This window comes from Parasteatoda tepidariorum, chromosome 4 (assembly GCF_043381705.1).
Source record: "Parasteatoda tepidariorum isolate YZ-2023 chromosome 4, CAS_Ptep_4.0, whole genome shotgun sequence".
Taxonomy (NCBI): Eukaryota; Metazoa; Arthropoda; class Arachnida; order Araneae; family Theridiidae; genus Parasteatoda; species Parasteatoda tepidariorum.
The window spans coordinates 41,357,284-41,377,929 of record NC_092207.1 but is presented as its reverse complement, the minus strand read 5'-3'; the positions used below and the strand labels follow the sequence as shown (position 1 = coordinate 41,377,929).

The 20,646-nt window shown below is 27.4% G+C and overlaps 1 protein-coding gene across 2 annotated transcripts in view; it reads left to right on the top strand.

Moving 5' to 3' along the window:
• LOC107438670 (teneurin-m) overlaps positions 1-20,646 on the top strand; it is a 468,170-nt gene that overhangs the window by 77,445 nt on the left and 370,079 nt on the right. Inside the window, exon 2 of one of the 2 annotated variants that reach the window (XM_071179700.1) lies at positions 1,528-1,597. The exons of the other annotated variant lie outside the window; for it this stretch is intronic. The gene's annotated coding sequence lies outside the window, so the exon portion shown is untranslated. The remainder of the gene's footprint in view (positions 1-1,527; positions 1,598-20,646) is intronic. 2 annotated transcript variants of the gene reach the window in all.

Below are 20,646 nucleotides of genomic sequence, written 5' to 3'. Positions count from 1 at the left end.
TATATATATATATATTTGCAATGACTTTTGAATAAATTGTAGTTTCGAAAATAGATATGATCTTTTCAGTACGTACAATTGCAATTCGGTAGTAGCATTTCTGAAGCCATAAGAGTGGCCCGTGTGGTAGTTTTTGTTAAACGTTTAACATTTAATAATTTTTCTACACACCTTCGTATGTTCTAGTTTCTGAGTCTAACTGTTTTTGTGCAGGGAAAAAAATTTAAAGTGAAGTGATATTCAATTCTGTAGTGGCAAAAGAGGCAGCATCTCTTGCTTTTTTTAATATATAGTGAGGAAATAAACGACATTCATGTGTTATTCAAATATTGTCTAATCATAAGTAAGTACAAAAAATGCTTAGTCACTTCCTTAAAGACTTAGTTACAAAACGCTTCCAAGTCTTACTTTTCCAAGTATATGAAGCTTATAAATTCGTTGTACTAATATGTGGTATTTTAGAAATACATTTTCGAAAGCATAATTAAATAAGTATTAAATGCCACATATTATTTCACAGAAGTGCTAAAATATGATTTTCAAGATTATCTCAGGTGCTAAAGCTATTTTGAAGTCATACCAATAATTTCATGTTAATAAAAATGAAAATATGATCTAAACGACAAAACTTATTATTTTTTCATATTTATTTCGTTTGTATAGCATTTTCCTCTAATGGTGTAATTGGGTATTTGAAATTTACTAATAATCACATGATTGTGCTGAATCACGTTGTTGCACATAGCATGTTAACATTACAGCTTTAAGGCTTTGAATTGCCATCATGCTGAATAAATTGTCGGATCAGATTTAATTGGATACCTGGCAGCGACATCACTCGAGTGTGTAGAGCCTAATTGACTAACACACGCGTGACGTCACTTGCAAATATTCAGTTATAGAAAATGCAAGTGTAAGTATTTACGTAACTTTTTACCATTGTCTTATAATAACCGGAATACAATTTCCAAACTATTATATTACTTTTTGTATTACGATGAGAATTGTTAACTCTAAATTTATTTATTTTCCCTTTTTTTAAATTTGATAGAATAATAACTTTGAAAAATGATTGATACATTTGAGATAAAAAATAATTTTTTATGAATTAGGATATTAAAAGAGTGAAAGAATTAACTGAATTAAAATTTTATTTACTGGTTTTTAAATTTTTTTTTTTTGATTTTTAAAAAAAAAACTTTTATATCTGTATAAATATTAAAGTCGACCCTATGGATCAGAGCGCCGTACAAACAAAGAATACATAGATATAGACGTTTAAGATTTCAGGTTTTGTGTAGCGTTATAATGTCTTAAAAACTTTTGCTCGTTCTACAATCAGACGACAGCGACTGAATTAACTTAATGATAATAATGCATCTATTCTAAACTAATTTTATACATTGAGCGCATTTCTATTTCACGTAAAGCTATCTCATATACTTAGTTTAAAATATGTATGTTGAATGTATAGTCAATATTTATGCAAATTTCAACAAAGACTTATCTGAAATGTTTCTTTTTCAGGTAAAGAAAAATTTAACCGAACTATGGTTAATTATTCATGATTTATTGTTGTTGTTTAAACAAAACCAAGGTAAGTACAATCCTATCTATAAGGTTCTTAAAGATTTGAATACTAAAAGAATAAATAAAGATGTATACATTTTAACACTTATATTGAAATTTTTAAAAATATTAAATCAAGAGAGATAAAAACGGTTTTCGATGCAAACTGTTATAATATAAGTTTAATGTTATATATTGCTAAAAACTATAACTACTAATTTATTAATCCTTATTGTGTCGCATATTCTGATTCTTAAGCATAATTTCTTTTTTCAAGTATATGACTAGTTTTCAAATACAGCTATCCTTTCATTTCGTTACGATATACATTTTAATAAAAAATGCTTACCTAAAATTATAATGATTGTATATTTTCGAAGAAAAAATTTTTTTATGTCGATTTTTAAGAAAAAAACTTTAGGTTTATGTCAAATAAACATGGGGAAAATGGTTTAAGTCAAGTACACCTGATTCTTGTCAAAATGAATTTTTGAAACAGGAACTGCTTTTCCCAAACACTGAGTAGTAATCTTCACTGAGTAGTCACAGGGATACAGATTTTCCATGTTATCGATGTGACAAAATTTAGTCACTCACAGCACGCAACAGGTGGTAATCCAATCGTAATTTTTGTAAAAAAAGAACAAACATCGCTGTGCTCCTTCGATCGCCAATGACGAGCATTGTATACGGGGCTTGATGAGTGAAGTAAATAAGATGTGGAGCTTCTAGTTAGATAAAAAATAATAAATACCATTTAATCTTTTTTACATCGATGAATAACTTTTAAGAGCAGCGTATGTTGTTCAAAGTAGAAAAAAAAAATTCTATTCTTTAGAAAACAGTGTGGAATTCTAATGTTCATAAAACTATCGTTTTAAGGCTGCGAATTCAGCAGCAAGCATTTCATAAGAAATCTGAACTCTATTTATAATTTAAAGAGTTCTGTTGAGGCACTCAATGAAAGTATGATGCTCTTTTCTAAGAAAGCTTAAATTTGCAAGTTCCTCTATAAAATATTGTACAGAACGAAGTACTAAACTTAGCTTTAATTAACATAAGGATCAATACGAATTTTAAATGCTAGTAACACGTTTAGGTTATGATTTTTTTTATTTACATTGTATTCATAAATATACATGTTTCAAATGGAACAAATCATTTATTAGCGCAAAGCTCTGTAATGTAATTCTCCATAATTATTCTCTATAATTTAAAAAACCGCGGGTGTTGATAGCGATGTTGTCAGTACTGGGCACCGGATGCTTGTTTCTTCCCGTACAAGTTGGTATGCTGAAGCTATTGAGCATAGGACCCTGGTTCGGCCGTAACAGCTTAGTGCCATAGTAGCCACTGTGTCATCTTCTCATGAAATACAATGAAAAATATTTATTATAGAATAATAATAATTGATAAACACAATAAAAAATTATTATTATTTCCTTACTGGTCTGAACTATCTTATTCAAGAGCCCGCTATATTACTAGAGAAACTGTTCAGTTCCAATTCTCATTCATCTCCATAGCTAATTTAAAATTTAAAATATAGGAAATGTGAGTTCCTATACTTTAAACTCGGAGTAAAATGTGAAATTTCAACTGCTAAAAAACTTTTATTCAAAATATTAAAATGAAAACAATTTATAAGTAAATAACTTAGGGTTACGAAGCGATGAAGTTCCCTTTAATTTAATAATCTATACTTAAAATTTTGAATTAGCTACAGAGGTGAAACAGAATCCCCTTAAATTGTGTTATTGCTTTGATTTATATCAGTATCATTCAATAATTTTTGAAATGTTATTTGATAGCACTGAATATTTATTCAAACGGCAAAATCGGAATAAACTATAAACATCATGAATGTATTCCTTCTTAGAACGGCGTACTTTCAAAGAACACCCTGTCATCAAATCCTCAGAAAAGATACAAAAAGACAAAAAAAAAGTAGGTCTCAGGCGATAAACAGGAAAAAAAGGGGAAAAAGGTTCTATGCACCCCCACCAAAACCAATTGTCCCACCAACTGGTTTATTCCAGGACTAAACAGAGAAATGTCCCTCGTTATTCGAAGATAACTCTCCAGGGGACACAGAAAAGGAAAAAAATAGCATCGGCGAGAGGAATTAAAGGCTCTGGCAGGTAGAATCCTTCCCCTAGGGCAAGTAAGCGATCGTTACGGACTGGACTGCATTTTCGACGACACCTTTCGCTTTTTTCCGTTTCTTTTCGGTCGCTTTTTTATTTATTTTCCCTCGCGAAATGGAGGTGGATATAGAAGTAATGGTTCTTTTTCCTCGTCATCATGAGTCTTAGTCCTCGTCTTCGGTCTCTTTCTGACCGTTTTCCCTTTTTGCTTTTTCCTATTCTTTTCCTTCCTTATGCTTCGGTGGTTTCGCGCAGTTATTGAGACGTTTCTTTTTTGCTGTTTTTTTCCCCCTCTGGAAGACTTGAGGAAAAGAGGAAAAAGGGAGTTATCCTTTTCGTTAAGAGTTCAGTAGAAACAATGTGCATTGTTAGTTCAGGGCCAAAAGAGTCGTCCAGAATTTATAGGCAACGTGTGATTTAGTGCGACAGGAAATAGCAACCGTGAAATCGAATCTCGAGCGGAAATGAAAGTGTACTGTTACTTTTACTTCATTTGATTCTTAAAGCGGCTAAACTTCAAACATTATTCAATATGGAGTGTATTTGATTACATAGGTAGCGGTAATGTACAGTATTTACTTTTGCAGTATTTGCAATCTTCGGTAAAAATATAAAATAATTTTTGATTTATTGAACTTTTGAACTTAAATATAAAATTCAGAACTTTAAATAGATTTAACATGCAAAATCGTCCATTCTTATAGCATATAATTTCCATTCTTATAGCATATACAGAGATTTAGCATAAAAGAAAAATTCTCTAATGTTATTAACTGCTATGTTTAATTTTATTTTTCGGTAGAGATTCATGCTTAATGAGTCTTATCAGAATATTACCAACTGAAAAGGAAACATCGCTTTATTTGGATATTAATCCATAATGAAACAAAAGGCAAAAATTTCTAATCAATTTGTTGTAAAAAGACTCTCATAAAACTTTAACAGCAGTAATCTATCGCTGTAACAAAATGATATAGATTTTTAACCTGTACAGGGGTAATTGAAGAACAATTTATTACTTCTAACATTATTATTTTTCTAGTACATATTCTTGCAAAAAAATTAAATTGTTGTAATAATTCGACTATCAGTACTGTATCTATCACTTAAGACAACGTATGACAAGGTACAACATAAAACGCATAAGCAATACTTTTGTAAATTACTCTATTATCACTATGAAATTCCAAAATAATTATTATACACCAGTTGGAGTTAATGAACTTCCCGAATGAATGGAGTTAATGAACGTCATATTTACATGTATACTCTTATAACAGTTCATGTACACTTATAACAGCGTATTTTATTTTATACTTGACAAGATGATACCCGTTTCCGTGCGCATAGTGAAAAAAATTTTAAAATTATGGTGAAAATTACTGCTATCCTGATTGCAGGAGCTTTTTATCATAAAATTTTACACAGCAAAAATAACAATATGATATACTGTAGTTCTTACACTTGTATTTACTAAATCAATTTAATTATATGAACACCAATGCAAAAATGGATTTTATACAAGAGATCTTTTACGATTGTTTCACTCAGGATGCCAGTATTATTTATCGTAATTTTAACAGAAATTTTGTTTTGTACGAGATAAAAAAAGGTACACATTTCTGTTATTATTATTTTTTTCATACAACGATAAAATTACTAACACTGAAAACATTGTAAAAGTTTAACATATAAAAGCTGAGCTAAAAACTGTTGCAAAATTTATTACCTTCTATTCGTTCAGAGAGAGAGAAAGCTTTCTTTTTCTTGCATTAAAAAATAATAAGTCGTAAATATTTTTTTTCTCCATTTGCGTTTTAATGCAGAGTATAATCACTCCACATCTTTATTTAAATTATATGTTAATGTTAATAATGATACTTAGAAATCATAATTTAAAATTTTTTTGTTGGGTGATTTACTCAAATTATTACTGAAAAATTGAAATGTCGTCCAAAATAAAGCTGATAGGCTTTGTTTTTCAGCAAAATGCATAAAGTTTATGGTGAAGGAAATTAAGAACGCGATAGGATTATGAGTGCAGAAATATTTCCAAGAATCTCCGAAATCAGTTTTCACAATTTATAATTTAATAGCTTGATAAAATTTCTGAATGATTTTTAAAATTTCCGGAACTAAAATATCCCTTTGCTCCCATTATGCAGATTTAAAAATTCTTGCATGGGGGGTTTTGCAGTTATAACATATAAACAAGCAAACACACAAACCGTTCTTCGTATGGGATAAAATAGAACGTAAATAATATATTGAAACACCTTAAATAACACCATACAATCCTATACCTAAATGACAAGCTTCTGCAGGCACAATAACAAAATTTAAATAATTTCACTTTCTGTTATCATTTGTTACATTAGATAATAATAATAATAAAGAAGAACTGTAATGTTGTCACTTGTTTTTACTATACAATGGTCAGAGTCTAGATTTAATGGTATTATTCCGCTTTAGGAAGTGGTAAAAAATCGCCAAAGTATTATTGACGCCAGTGATGCTTGATTTCGGCAATAAGCTTTGTGGTAATAACTTCCTAATTTTTACTAATATACGTATTAGTTTAAATAAGTTTTTAACTTCGTCTCAAAACTGAAAATTAGCGAAGTCGTGATTGTAATTCTTGAAATCGGGAAGCCGCTAAAAATCTATAATCTAGGTCCTAATCTTGAAAATACTTCAAACTTTTAATAGTTTCAAAAGTTGAAAGGGAAAAGTTTTCAGTTTCTTACTCATTTTTCACCATATAACCTCACAATTAAGAGTCATGTCAATAATTATTGGATGAATTTTTATGGCTTTCAAAATTATGCTAACCTATGACACAAATATTTTTATAATTATTTTTTTGGAACTAATGCAATGGACTATATGTATTTTTTAGCCTTGCTCTAAATTATTTTGATGAACTGGCATTTACTTTAAAATTTTTATTTTTCGTAATCCATTATCTTTTTCCTTACCTTTTTAATTCATAACTTTAAGTTTATCAAAACAGAAAAGAAAATCAGAAGTATAACTTACTAAAATTCACTTTAGATATTTAAATTTATACATACATAATTTACTCATTTTTTAACCCTGACTGTCAAAATTAACCTCCATGACAACTTTTCCTCTGAATAGGCTTTCTGTAAATTATTTCATTTTTTTTAAATTTTGATTTTTGCTGAGACTATTTAAGCTGTTTTAAACAGGCTTAAATAGTAAAATAAACACGTGATTTTATGGATCTTTCAAAATCCTTAGTGGATATCTGTCAGTGACGTCATCGTAGGTAAATCATGGCATTTGTCATTTTGTCAAAGCATTCAATGAGATATCTGCAAATGACGTAGTTTGGGTTTGTAGATCCTAATTGGTTGTTGAAACTTGGCATTTGTTTACGTTAGCAACTTTACTTTCCATTCTTTTCCAAGCCGAACCCGTCAAGTATTAATTATCTTTAGTGAGACATTCTATATTCCTTCACAAGGATTTTAGTTCTTTCTCTATATATTTCTTATTTAACACAAAAGCAAGCGCGAAGCACGTAAAACAGTAAAAATACTATTTATGCATCAAAATTGCTGAGTGCACAAAACAAAAATATATCAGGCTTATAATAAAATACATAAACAAATAATATATTTAAGTTTGGTAACAGACGTAGATGAGGAGGAATTATATATTTAAAATTTGATGTGCTATATAACATATCTTTTTAATTTCACGTTAATTAGCATTCTAACTTATTGGAGAAATTTAGCTCGAATTCAACATGTCGTCTGATTTATTAAGGATCATATGGCATTGAGGTAATAGGTCACGTGCCTGTGTGATCTTTTCAGGAGTTAGTTGAGTAACAGTGATCATCTTTTTCTCGAGTTTCAAGTACCCAATTAATTCCGATTTAAATCACATGGTTATTCATAATCACATCACTTTGTCTCGAGTAGCACGTATGCAATTTGCTGATATCAAAGAGAATTATAAATCTTAATTTTGTTTGTGCTGCATAAGAAACTAAAAATATATGATTAGTAAAAACGGGTTCGATTAAAATCATTTTTCAATCAATAAAATTATAATCTAGCAAATCTCTCATAATATAAAATACTTATGAAATCGTTCAAACTTATGAAATAAGTTTGAAGTAAAACTTATGAAATAGACTTATGAAATACTTATGAAATGTAGACAAAATTTTAATGTAGACAGTTTAGCTGTGGATTTGTGTAAAGCACATTCACCCTTACAAGAATTCTGTTTATTTATAAAGATTGAGTTTACCTTAAATTCAATTACTGATTACAAATTACCTTCCCTCTCATATCGCTGATTTGATTTATAAAACTCATCACTAAATACTCTAAATACATCTAATAAATACTCTACTTCAATGAATTTGTTTCATTCCATTGTGCGATATTAAATCTTACTATGTTATCTATTATGTTAAAAATGTCTTATCGTTAACTAAATTTACCTTTACATTTAAGACTCTATTGGCAGTAAAGTAAAATAGAGTAATTATTAAGCTTCTTTTTATTTTGAACGTTCTTCCTTAATCTTTAATTAATTTGGTAATGAGCAGATCCATGTAATGAATGCGTGGCTCAGAGCTACAAGACCTTTGGTATTGAACACAACTCAGTAAGAAATATGACTATTCCTATAACGCGAAGAAAAATATGGTTAAAACTGCCAAAATATGCTAAATTGGGTATACTATAGCCTACGTCACAGATCGTGTTATTCCTACTAAATTTAACTAGTAAACAGCATTTTCTGCGAACCTGATTTCTAGCAACAAGTAAAAGCATCAAACGAAGTGTCTTGTTTATAAGTCGCTACTCGCCAGGTTGGAATTGTATTAGTCTAGTTCCTTTGGAAATAATTTATATTGTTGTTTTACCGAAGTTTATGAATTTAGTAAACATATTTAAAACTCAGTTTATTAATTAAACTAAAAGGTAAATGTTATTCCTAGTAAGTGGAAGTAGTTGTGCTTTTTTCATATTATACCCAATTGTACCGTGTTTCTGTCTCTATTGTTACATCAAAAAGCTCAGTAATTCTAACCGAAACACAATTGTAATGATTTTGGTTAAATTAACATTAAATTATGGTTTCATAATGTGATAAAATTCTGGAGATCTGTTAAATTTTGGTAATTTTATCATGATGACTTAGAGCATGGTATAAAAACTATTTATTCGGTTAAATTTACATTTTCAGTTTTAAAATATTTACTAAATGGTTTTGGGAATTTTAATTTTGAACCAGAATTTCTATAAGCCGTAACCATATGAACAAAAAACAATACCTAACGAATTGTTAAAATACCGTGTACTTTGGATTTTGTTACACAAATTAAGATAAATTTTTTACCAGAAATGTCCTTACCATGTAGTACAGAATTTTTTTCTCTCTGTAGTTACCAATGGAATACCTTTAGAGTGATGGTAACTCTCAACAATATCATTTTTTTTTCAAATTTTGTTGTCTTTTAATTGGATTTTGAAATAGCGCCCTATATGATACATAGATATGATTAATTTATATATATTAGTGATGGTATATATGATTGTATCTAATCAGGAATGATATCATCATTTAAAAATAATATAAATCTATTAATTTTCTTCTTGAAAATTACCAATAAAAACTTTATTGTTTATAACTAATGCAATTCCAGGTAGAAAAACAGTTTATTAATTCACGCATATTTCTTCATTAAATGTTTGCCAGCATAACGTTAAGAATAACAACAAAAAAAAATATTAAAAACTTTTAAACATTCAAACAATTCATAACAAGACTTGTTAAAGTTTATTGCGGATATCCTTTTGTGTTTCTGAAAAATAAAATAATACCCACTATAATAAAATAATGACACAGAGCCTATTTTGAAAATAAAATAATACCCACTTTAAAATATCTGTTGATGGAAAAGCAACCTACACTTTAATCCAGAGGATAATTATAATTTTTTGAAAGTGTAGCCTTTTTAATTTTCACTTTAGTCGAGGAAAGTTCAGAAAAAAATATATATTAATTAGCTTCAGCATGTGTTGTTAATTCATTAAAATGTGAGCTATTGTTTTTTTTTCTGTACTCAACTATCGATTTTAATTCCGAAGAAATTAAGACACAAAAAAATTTCTTAACTAAGAAGTTATAGTCGGAAAAAGATCACGTGTTAGCAGCTGGTGCGCTTCAGTGCATTGATTTATTTTTGGGATAATTAGAATCATTTGCTTCGAGTCCTTACTCTGAATGTTGAAATTTATTTACTTCCAATTATATTTTAAGCTAAAAATTACACACGCTAGCGTATATTATGTGGGTTAGCTTAATTATAATGCTATTCATTTTTGTTTTGTTAAGGGAGTTTAATTAGAGTAAAGTTTTAAATAAACAATAAATATGATCAGAAGGTTTTAATATAAAACTATTCTTAATTATTAACCTTCCTGGATATTTTGGTATAAAAAGAATGCCGAAAAGATAAGTAGTAATTGCTTGCGCTGGAATGAACGTTACCTCATTATCTTTTAATTATTTTTAACGCTACTTTATGTAGTCCTTACTCTTATTATCATTTCACTGTTATTTTTGATATTTTTAAAAGTAAAACCTGCTATTTTAAAATAACTTACGCGTATAATAATCTTCTGGGGTATTATTTCTTCATACTTTTATAAGTATTTTACATAATTTTAAGTATTTTTTTTTCAAATAAGTTTAGATTTGTTTTAATAAGAGAAAATATGTTTAAACAGTATTGAATGTTGGGTTGTTATAAGGCATTTTATCAATCAAAATGAAATTTTAGATGGTGTTATTTGAAAGTATTGGTTTTTTATTGCGATAATTTATTTCATTAAAACTCTCAATTTTGCGATTACAGTGAACGAACATCGAAATTTTGAATTCTAACTCTTATTTTTTCTCCTTAAAACGTCATTATTTATGGTAAAATATAAAATAGGTTTAGAGCAATACTTTTATCATTAAAAATGGCGGTGCTTGACAAAAAAGAAGAAAAGTGTTTTACTGGTAAGTGATTCGACTCGACTGAACGCGTTCTCACAACAACGGGAAGGGTGAAGAAAAGCACAGTAATTTGTATGTTTCTTCGCTTTGTCTTAATCTCCAAAAGAACCGCTGTTTTCCATTTAGCGATATACTCGATTTAATAATTTTTACTGTGAGGATAAAGTTTCAAAGAAAATTGTTTCACTGGTCTAACAATAGCCATAGCTAATTGTGATTTCAAATTGATTCTTAAAATAGAATGGTTGCTCAAAAATATCTAAAAAATATAGTAAATTAAAATATACTTAAACTTTTTTATGAAATATTCCATTATGCAAATTATTGTTTTACTCCCATGGTATGTAAGGATGTAATAGGTAAAAAAAATAGTTTGATGAAAGTTCAGTAGACTTATTTGGAAAACTATGATTTAATAGTACTATATTTCATCTATTTCATATATAGGAGAAGCTTGATCGCTCAAAGATGGAGGAAAATTTTTTTGACCGCAAGGCCGTAGTTTTTAGTATGACTGTAGTTTTTGTAGAATAGCACTTAATATCTTTAGGAATTTAAATCCTGAATTTTAAATTCTAATTCTTACGAGTTTTCAGAATATAAAAATTTGTTTAAAACTCCTAAGTTGTGTATGTAAAATGTCTTGCTTTTTCACTATTATTCCGTTATACAAAATATATGAAATTCATCTGAATTTGAATTCTATTATTCGATTCATTCATTCGAACTATTATTCATTTCTTTAATAGAATATAACTTCATAAAATATGAAATCAACAACTAAGTTTAAGTGCGGGTACCAACCTAGATATTAATTTTAACATAGTATATCTAAAAAATCTTAAATATCTTTTTAATATCTTTTAAATATCTTTAATCCTAAATTAGAGAAATTTAAAAAGAAAAATTTATAAATTAAGATTTATTAACTTTTATTAATTATACTGCACATAAGTCGAAAAACCTTACATTAATTTTACACTTTGAATTATCCTGTAAGTTACCAAGCGCAAATCCAGTTTTGGGCCAATCTAAAATAACAGATAAATCAAGTTCTGTACTTCAGTTCTATAAACAGTTCTGTACTTCAGTAAGAACGCGTCTTATAAAAATATATTCCACTTTCTTCGATTTACACTTTAACTTCATACTTTGTAATCTACTGCTAATTACGAAAGTATTTTTCATCGCATTCTCAATTTTTTAGTAAGTGCATGGAAGTTATAAGTTGAATATTTGCGTTTTTCCTTCTTTTTGGTATTTTTTGCTATATCTTTTTAAATTTTTGAATTTTTTTTTTTTTATATCGGTTTCTCTTTTTTTTGGTGCTCCGGAAAATATCGTATTGATATATTTTACTTTGGCTATATTAATACAATATTAGAAAGCAGTATTTTACAGATAATCGTGTGAGCTGATGACAAGATTATATATTTTCATTTTTTTTAAATTTCTAAACATTTTATTCTTGTATAAGGATAATTTTTTTCTCCTTCTCCCTTTAAAATATATTTTTTCTGTTTATTATTTATTTCCTTGTTTTTTTGTATTGTTATCCTGCATATCTTATATTTATAAGAAAATAAGAAGAGTTTAAATTACTTTGGCGTGTATCGAGATAATACATTAAGAAAAATTATAGGCTTACTCATCAATATCAAATAATATTAACTTTTAATATCAATGACTTTTACTTTATACTTTAAAAAGTTGAATAGTCAATTGACTTTTCCCTTCGCATTTTAAGAAAGGAAGTAAAATTTTTTTTGTGAAAGGAATCGATGTCGCCGGGGTTCTACCTGTCGATATAATTTATTTTCTTCCGTTAGAAAACACCAATACTTTTCTCGTGAAAAAAAGAAGAAAAATATTATTCGAAATTCTTACATTTCTTTTTTTCTGTTTCGTGCCAATGAATAAAACTCCTGTAGTAACCATTCATCCATGTGTTTTGACGGACAAATTTTATAATATGCTGCGAAGAAAAAAAAATATTTCTTACAATAAAAAGATTTTTTTTTTGTTTTGTTTATGGGATGTAGGATAAAATGCGGTCGAGGATAAATGATGTTAGCTGGGAAGATTGATTATGAAGAGAGGATAATGTGATAAATTTAATTAAATACATGGAACGAGGGATTTCATACACTTTTCTCTTCCTATAAGCTTTTAATTTTCGAACAGAATATTTTTATCTGATGAATAAATCATTTTTGTTTGCAGTGAGATGTTTTGAAAAAATAAATTATTCTATTTGAGATAAATTGTTTTTTTTTTTTTCGTTTTAAAATAAGTTATTTTTTGAAGAATCAATAAACTTTTTTTTAACAAGGTATTCATATCAAGGGACGTAAACAATTTTGCTTAAATAAATTGTTGGAAAAAATTATCTTTTAATATTTTAATATGCTATCAAAAAGATTGCATATTATTCGAGTGAAAGAAAGCGTAATATTTATTTTCTTAATTAAGGGATAAAAAACATAATAGTAAACTCACCCAACTATGCCTTTAGTTAAAAAAAGAGAAAGAAAATATTTCAGAGTGCATTGTTTCCATGAAAATTAATTTTTGCTTACGAACAGGTTTAAATTTTCATAATGAATTTTCCCCGTTGTCTTTAGCATTAAAACTGTTTATGTTTTGTAATAAGTTGTATGTAAAATGTTTTTTAATTTTTTATTTTCTTAGATAAACTAGTTTTAAGGTCTATTTTATTTTATTAGATTTGTTAAATATCTAAATTTAATAGGCCTTTTAATGTTTAATTCGTAGATTTGTTATTTAGAACAATCTGTTCTAAACAATATATCTACTACTTTTTTTTAAACTATGCTGCAGAATAGAATTCAAATATCTACTGATGAGATTAGTTAACTCAGTTAATTTTACAATGGACGAAATATCAAATTATTCACCACAAATGTTTTAATATTAAAGGTTAGTTAAGCAAATCTTACAAAGTTGCTTGAAAAACAATTCATTAATGTGTGTATTTTCATTTTTTATTTTTGAAAGTGTGAACTAATTTGGTGATCTTCAGAACTACTATAAACCATATGTATTATTTCATTTTTAAACACAGTTGAGAAAAAATAAAAAGCATAGAAGTATTTAGTTTTTTTTCCATGTTACAAAAATGAAAACAATTATAAACGTTAAGATATTTTTAGCAATTATAAAAAAGTGATGTGAATAAATATGTCTGTTTTAAAGAACATTGTCCTACAGGGAGGAAAAAAAATTCTAGTAAAAATACTTTACTGTAAGGTAAAAATATTTCTGGTGAAAGACCATTAACTAATATAGTAATAAAACAAAACTACTCAATGGTATAGCAATAAACCAAAATATATGGTATTTAAACCGGAGACAAAAAGGCAGGTTTACAGGACACGGTTTGCGAGAAATTATGGTTTTCAAAATTGTAGTTCTTATTACCGCACATTTAGGAAAAAGTGCAAAACTAAAAAGAAAGTTTGATCGAATAAAGGTTTAATATGCATTCTCTAAGGTATTTTCTTAGGTTTAACCAAATTCTACAACATTTACCAAGTTTTAAAAAAAATACCGAACTTTTTGGTGTTTCCATAGAGCCAGAAATATGACAAATTTTACCTTATTCCGGTAATTTTTCTTATAATTTTTTATTTAGAGTATTATTTCTCTTTGAATATTATTCTTCTTGATAAATTTCATCATTTTTAAATTTCTTCTAAATTATACAGTTTACTTAAGTTTGAAAAAAAATGAAACTGTTTGATTAAATTTTACATAAAAAAAATTCATGTATAGTTTTGGCATATACTTAAAGCTAATAAAAACAATTATTAAATTTTCATTTCCTCATTTCAAACAATGTAAGTTTCAATAAAGTCAGTCACAATAGTACTTTCTTCCCAAGTTAAATATGCCTCAGAAACTTCCTACATCTAAAGCTATAAAACCTTCTCTGCACGTTTACTAAACCAACACTAAGAATGCGCTTAACAAACATAAATACAAAAGTTCACGAAGTAATTTAGTTTATTTACCTTGATTTGAAGCAGTTCCTCTGCTCTATCGTACCGAAAACAAAAGTGAAATATTCTTCTTTCGGTCGATTATCTTTATCTCTTCGGTTGAGGAAGCATTGGTAAGAGCAAATCTAAGGTCCAAAGATGGTAGGAAGAGACAGAGGACACTCATAAATTTCGGCTACAGTGGCAGTTAAAAGGCGTGAAAACTTTCTTCGGCAGGCTCAATAACCATCTATCAAGTGCAGCTGCTTTAACTTTGGTTTTGTATGTTATCCGCTTTTCTTTCAAAGAAAAACTAAACTTGCAAATGTTAGCGCCGTTTTAGACGTGAGCAATGGTCTCTTCAATGCTGAAAAATTTTAGATTCGGAAAATTGATATAGATATGCACTTATTTACATATGTTGCTGTATGTTTAGGGATATATGGAAAAATTGCTGACGCCTCTTGTCATCTTATGTACTTATTGCACGAATAGTTAGATAATATATATGTCATAAGTCTTTCTTTAATAGAAAAACTAAACTTACAAATGTTAGCGTCATTTTAGTGGTGAGCAATGGTCTCATCATTGCTGAAAAATTTTAGACTTATAAAATTGATGCAGACATGTACTTATTTACATAGGTTGCTGTCTGTTTAGGTGTAGATGAAAAAATAGTAAAGTTAGGTAATATGTCTAACCGGGATGCAACTGAGCATGTAAACTACTGTTTATAATATAAATGCATGTTTTTAAATGTAGAGCATTTATAATAAGGTAAGTAATTAAGTAATAAGTAATTAGGATTTACACAATTGATACATTTCCGAGTGATTCACTAATATAGTCATTCTATTAATTTTAATTGCTGGCAATAATATACCAGTACTTACGCAACGAAAAAAGTATGATAATGGGATTTCTGTTAAGAAAAATAAACATAATTCTGGTTTTGTAAACTAAAACGTATGGTTTTCTATGTATATTTTGGTTTCCAAAACCAAATTAGAAAAATATTTAGTAACTTTCCCTTCATACGGTAACGGTTCATACGGTAATTCTGGTTTTCAAATTTACAGTTCTTACTACCACACATTCTATAAAAAATGCGAAACTGAAAAGTAAATTGAACTGAATAAATGACTTTCATATCCTGCTCTGAGGTATCATGATGAAATTTTCAAAATTTGCCAAAATGTATTACGTATTAAGTGAAAATTACCAAGATCTGTGATGCTTGCATAGAGCCAGAAACGTCATGGTAAATTTTACCGTGTTCCGGTATTTTTGACAATACATATAATTATTGTTTGTTGTAATTGCTTATCAATATTGAAAAAAGGAACTGAATTGCAAATTATGTTTTGCAATTCTTATACAACGTAATAATATTCTCTCAGGGAATAAAATACAACGAAAGTCATGGCACTTATAATCATTCCCTTTATCTTTAAAATTAAATGTTGTTGTTTTCTAATTGCAAAGATAAAGATAAATCTTATCAATCATGAAAAGATTTAGATAAAAGAGATCTTATCTGACGATATAAAGATGAAAATCTCGAAATTAAATTTTCAAACATACATTAGGAACAGATTAATGGTAGTCTATAAAAAAGTTGATTAGAGCCTCTAAATAAATGTTTATGCTTATTTATGTTTAAAACTGCATAATTCCTTGATCAATATTTGATCCCAGTGGATGTGTTTTAATACAACGAATATTGATGTTTATATGAGAAGACTAATGCTCAATATATGTTTATTGTTCAAGAATGAGATTAAGAGGAAGATGATATTAAAAAAAAAATCATTGAACTTATGTATTTTTATGCTATTCTTAATATCATCTCTATACTATTGTACGCAGACTTTACATACTAAGTTTCGTAAGTAAATATTGGGAATTTACGGAGATATTATTCTTGATTCTTTGTATTTAATCTTAATTAAAATATCCTTTATCCTCTCTAACCTATTGTACCCAGACCTTTTGTACCAAGTTTCGGGAGTAAATTTTCAAAATTTATGGAAATATTAATCGCATTATTTTTTACATTTAATTCTAAATAAAATATGCTTTCTCAAACAAAGTGTTTTAATTCAAATTTGTATTTTTTTTTAAATTTTAAACAGGAAGCTAAAAGACGGAAAAGGCTAAAAGGTATAAAAAAAATTTAAAGAAAACCATGAATAATAAGAGAACTTTGTGTTTGAGTTGCTTACTTAGTCTGATTAGACTACTTTGTGGCACTTAGTTTTTTAAAAAAAAAACTTAAAATCAAGTTTAAACTTAAAATCCTAAAAATCAAGTTTGTCAACAAATATAAAACTAATAAAAATACCAGATAACTTGTCAGTGTGAAAAATAGTTATTTAGAACATATGGATCTTAATGAGTATTTTTTAATTCTATGTAACTAAAAAAATGCCTATCAGACATTGCTCCTCAACTTGTTTTTAATAACTTCAAATATATCAGTTCTTGTTTATAAAAATGTTAAACAATAATTTAAAAAAAGTCCGAAGAATGTTTAAAGTTAAGAAAAAAATCATTTCCATGCATAAAAAACAGAACTTAGTTTGAATTCCGAATATTGTGTAATAATGGTGATTTGTAGCACTTAAGTTTAATAAAATTTCATAAAAATTAAATGTTTCATTAAGTATAAAACTGAAAAAATACCGGATAACTTTTATTTGAGAATTTATTTAACGCCAATTATTTACACAAATATTAATTTAAAAACATATTTATTTAAAAAATTACATTTATTTTTTAAAAAAATAATTATTTAAAAAAAATATATTATTTTTAAGAAATATTATTTTTAAAACATATTATTTTTAAAAAATATTATTTTTAAAAAATACTATATTAAAAAACCAGTACCTTAATTAAATTTTTTATTCTTGCTCAACTAAGAAAGTCTTTTATAAAAAATATCTAGATTTTTTTTAAGTTTTTCTTAAAGCTTAGTTTAAATAATGCATCTTACAGAAAAAAATTCCAAGCTAAAACTTAAAATTATTCCCTATAATTTGACAAATCCCTCAAATATTTGCTAAGTTCATCAATTATTCGTTTCGATTTTTTTATTGATGTTATATTGTAAATGCAAAAAGAAACTACTTATACATTTTTTTAAAAAATGAATACTACTGATAAATAATAGTTTTACAAATAGATGTTTAATTATAAATTCAAACTCAAAATTTATGAATAAATATTAAGTTATAAAATATCGAAAACTATTATATTTACATTAAAAAACGCAGACAAGTTGTTACATTAAATTAAGATTTATTAAACAAAATCTTTAATTGTTAACTTAATATTTGCGTTTTAAAGGCTAAAACCAAGCGATTAAAATAAAAAATTGGAGTTTCTATAGTCTTTAATTATAATTCTCATTACCCAGCATTTTATAAGTATTTGTTTTTCAATTATTTTCTTATGTTTTAAATTAGAACTTTATCTGCTATTCCCGAACTATATTCCTTATTGAGCATTCATGAAATTTCTGTAAAATCTTGAAATCTACGTCCTTGAAAGTGTAATTTTTCAGCTAAATTTGAACTCGAATGAGAAATATTTTGATAGTTACTAATCTTTCGTTAAAAATAGTTCATACATATTTATAACAATTTCGGCAGCCCTTTATATTTTTTTTTCTTAAATTAATATCTTCAATAATTTATATCATCGCAATAAAAGCGAAAGATATATTTATATACAGATATTTTTTCGTAATTTTACAAAAAATCTATCTATCTATCCATGTATATATATATNTCGACGTTATATATATATAAGTTCAAAATGAAGACAAAACAAAGAAAAATTACAGAATAATAATTAAAAAAATAACAAACAACTGATTGGGAGAAGAAAAAAAAAGGATGAAATTTTATTTTAAAGAACCGGAAAAAAAAGATATTATCTTTTCATCAGTCCACACGATTATATCCGCAAAAAAGAGTGCAAAAAGCACTGTTTTGCAAAAAAAAAGAGTTGTTTGTCATTTTTTTTAATTATTATTTCCCCCCTTTTTCATATGTCTATAATTTCTCTTTCTTTTATCTTCATTTTGAACTTATCTAATGAGTTCTGTTTACTTGCAGCTTATGAGCAATAAATGAAACTTATTGTTTTTCTTAGCTTTCTTCGTGTTTTCTTGTATTTATTTATTTTGTAATGTATATAAAATATNTATTTTGTTATGTATATATATATATATATACATACATACACTTACACACTCTTCGGATATCTTCCTTGCCATACTGTAAACAAATAGGGTCTAAATTACCAGCACTCTGGGTGTATCATCCGTAAATTCTGATCTACCTTAAAATCTAGTTGTACGTAAAATATTACACCATAAAGTATATTATACCATATTTTAGTTATATTCATTTAATTAGAATGATTCATTGAATTTACAATAACTATTACTGTAAAATTTACTGTTTATCCGACATTTTGTTCCGTAACACGCTCCAGCCAAGGTGGATTTTACGGTAAAAAAAAACCGCCACCCAGAGTGCAGGTACTTTTTACCGTAATTTGGTCTGGATTTCTTTTTACAATGCATAAAAAAATCATCGTTATCATACAAAATATTAATGAATAAAAGGCAACTGCAGAACATTTGAAACTTCACTTCGGAAATGAACTTTCAAAATAAAAGCATTCTTCTATGTACTAAAATTAATTGAACTCTGTATTGTAATTCAATTTCGAAACCTAAGATGTATCGTCAAGATTTAATTAAAGTTATATTTCATGTACTAGTTAAGATGCGGTAAATTGTTTGTGTCTAATCCTCTAATATGAAAGACACTCAACCCTAACATAGTTATCGGAAAATAACTTCGACTCCACTCTACAAGTGACAGTTGAATTCGGAGATACTTCATATAATGCATCTGAATGATTTCCATTTCTACTCAGCTTCGCCCCAGAGACCAAAGTTTGTGTGCGCTCAAGATAAAATGCGCCATGTCCGAACTAATAGATTAAGACGAACTCCATAAGGATTCAGAAAATTATAAAGAGCTTATCATTCTCTAAAATTATCCAAAACTCCCCGATGTGCTCAAAAATTAATGAAGTGTCGCTTATGGCCCATTAAAGAGCCAGAAATTACTTAGAATTATTGTGTTTAATATTTAATCAAAAGTATTATTCTGAAACATTGGAGCGGTTATGGGTAATTTTCCCATTTGTTTTATTTATTTGTATTTTGAAGCGGATATGATGGGAGAGAATGATACGAATTTGTAATATATATCTTTTATTTATATTACGTAACTACGGTTGTTGAAAATGGGTCTTTCTATCTTTTCTTCGCTCCAAATTCAACGCTGAGGAAAGTTACGTATTTTTATCACAAAATGTGTTTCAGGAGTTCCAGTACATAGTTTTAAATGGTTATCGCAACTATTTAAATTTTTCATACATATGTTATTTTGCATCGAAATAAATTATTAAATTAATTAAAGGATATAATAAAAATTAAAGAAAAATATTGAAAATATTTTTTTACCATGATGTTGCAACCTTATAGAGCGTTTAATTTAATTTTTATTTTAGTATATTAAAAATATATTAATAAATTTGTAACATTTGAAATTGTTTATTTTTAATAATAAAGACTTGGTTGATCCAAATAATAATCATCAAATTGGCGAGATTTAAAAAAGTCGCCAAGGGTTGGACTATTCAAGATTTTACCCTTAATTTTTCTTGGCGAAAACTATGCTAATGTACACACGTCACTGTCAGTTTTGATTTTTTGGTGGACTGAGGTGCGTGTCCTGAGGGCTTAACCCTGCTGCCACACACTCCGGGCCCTTTTCTAAATTTAT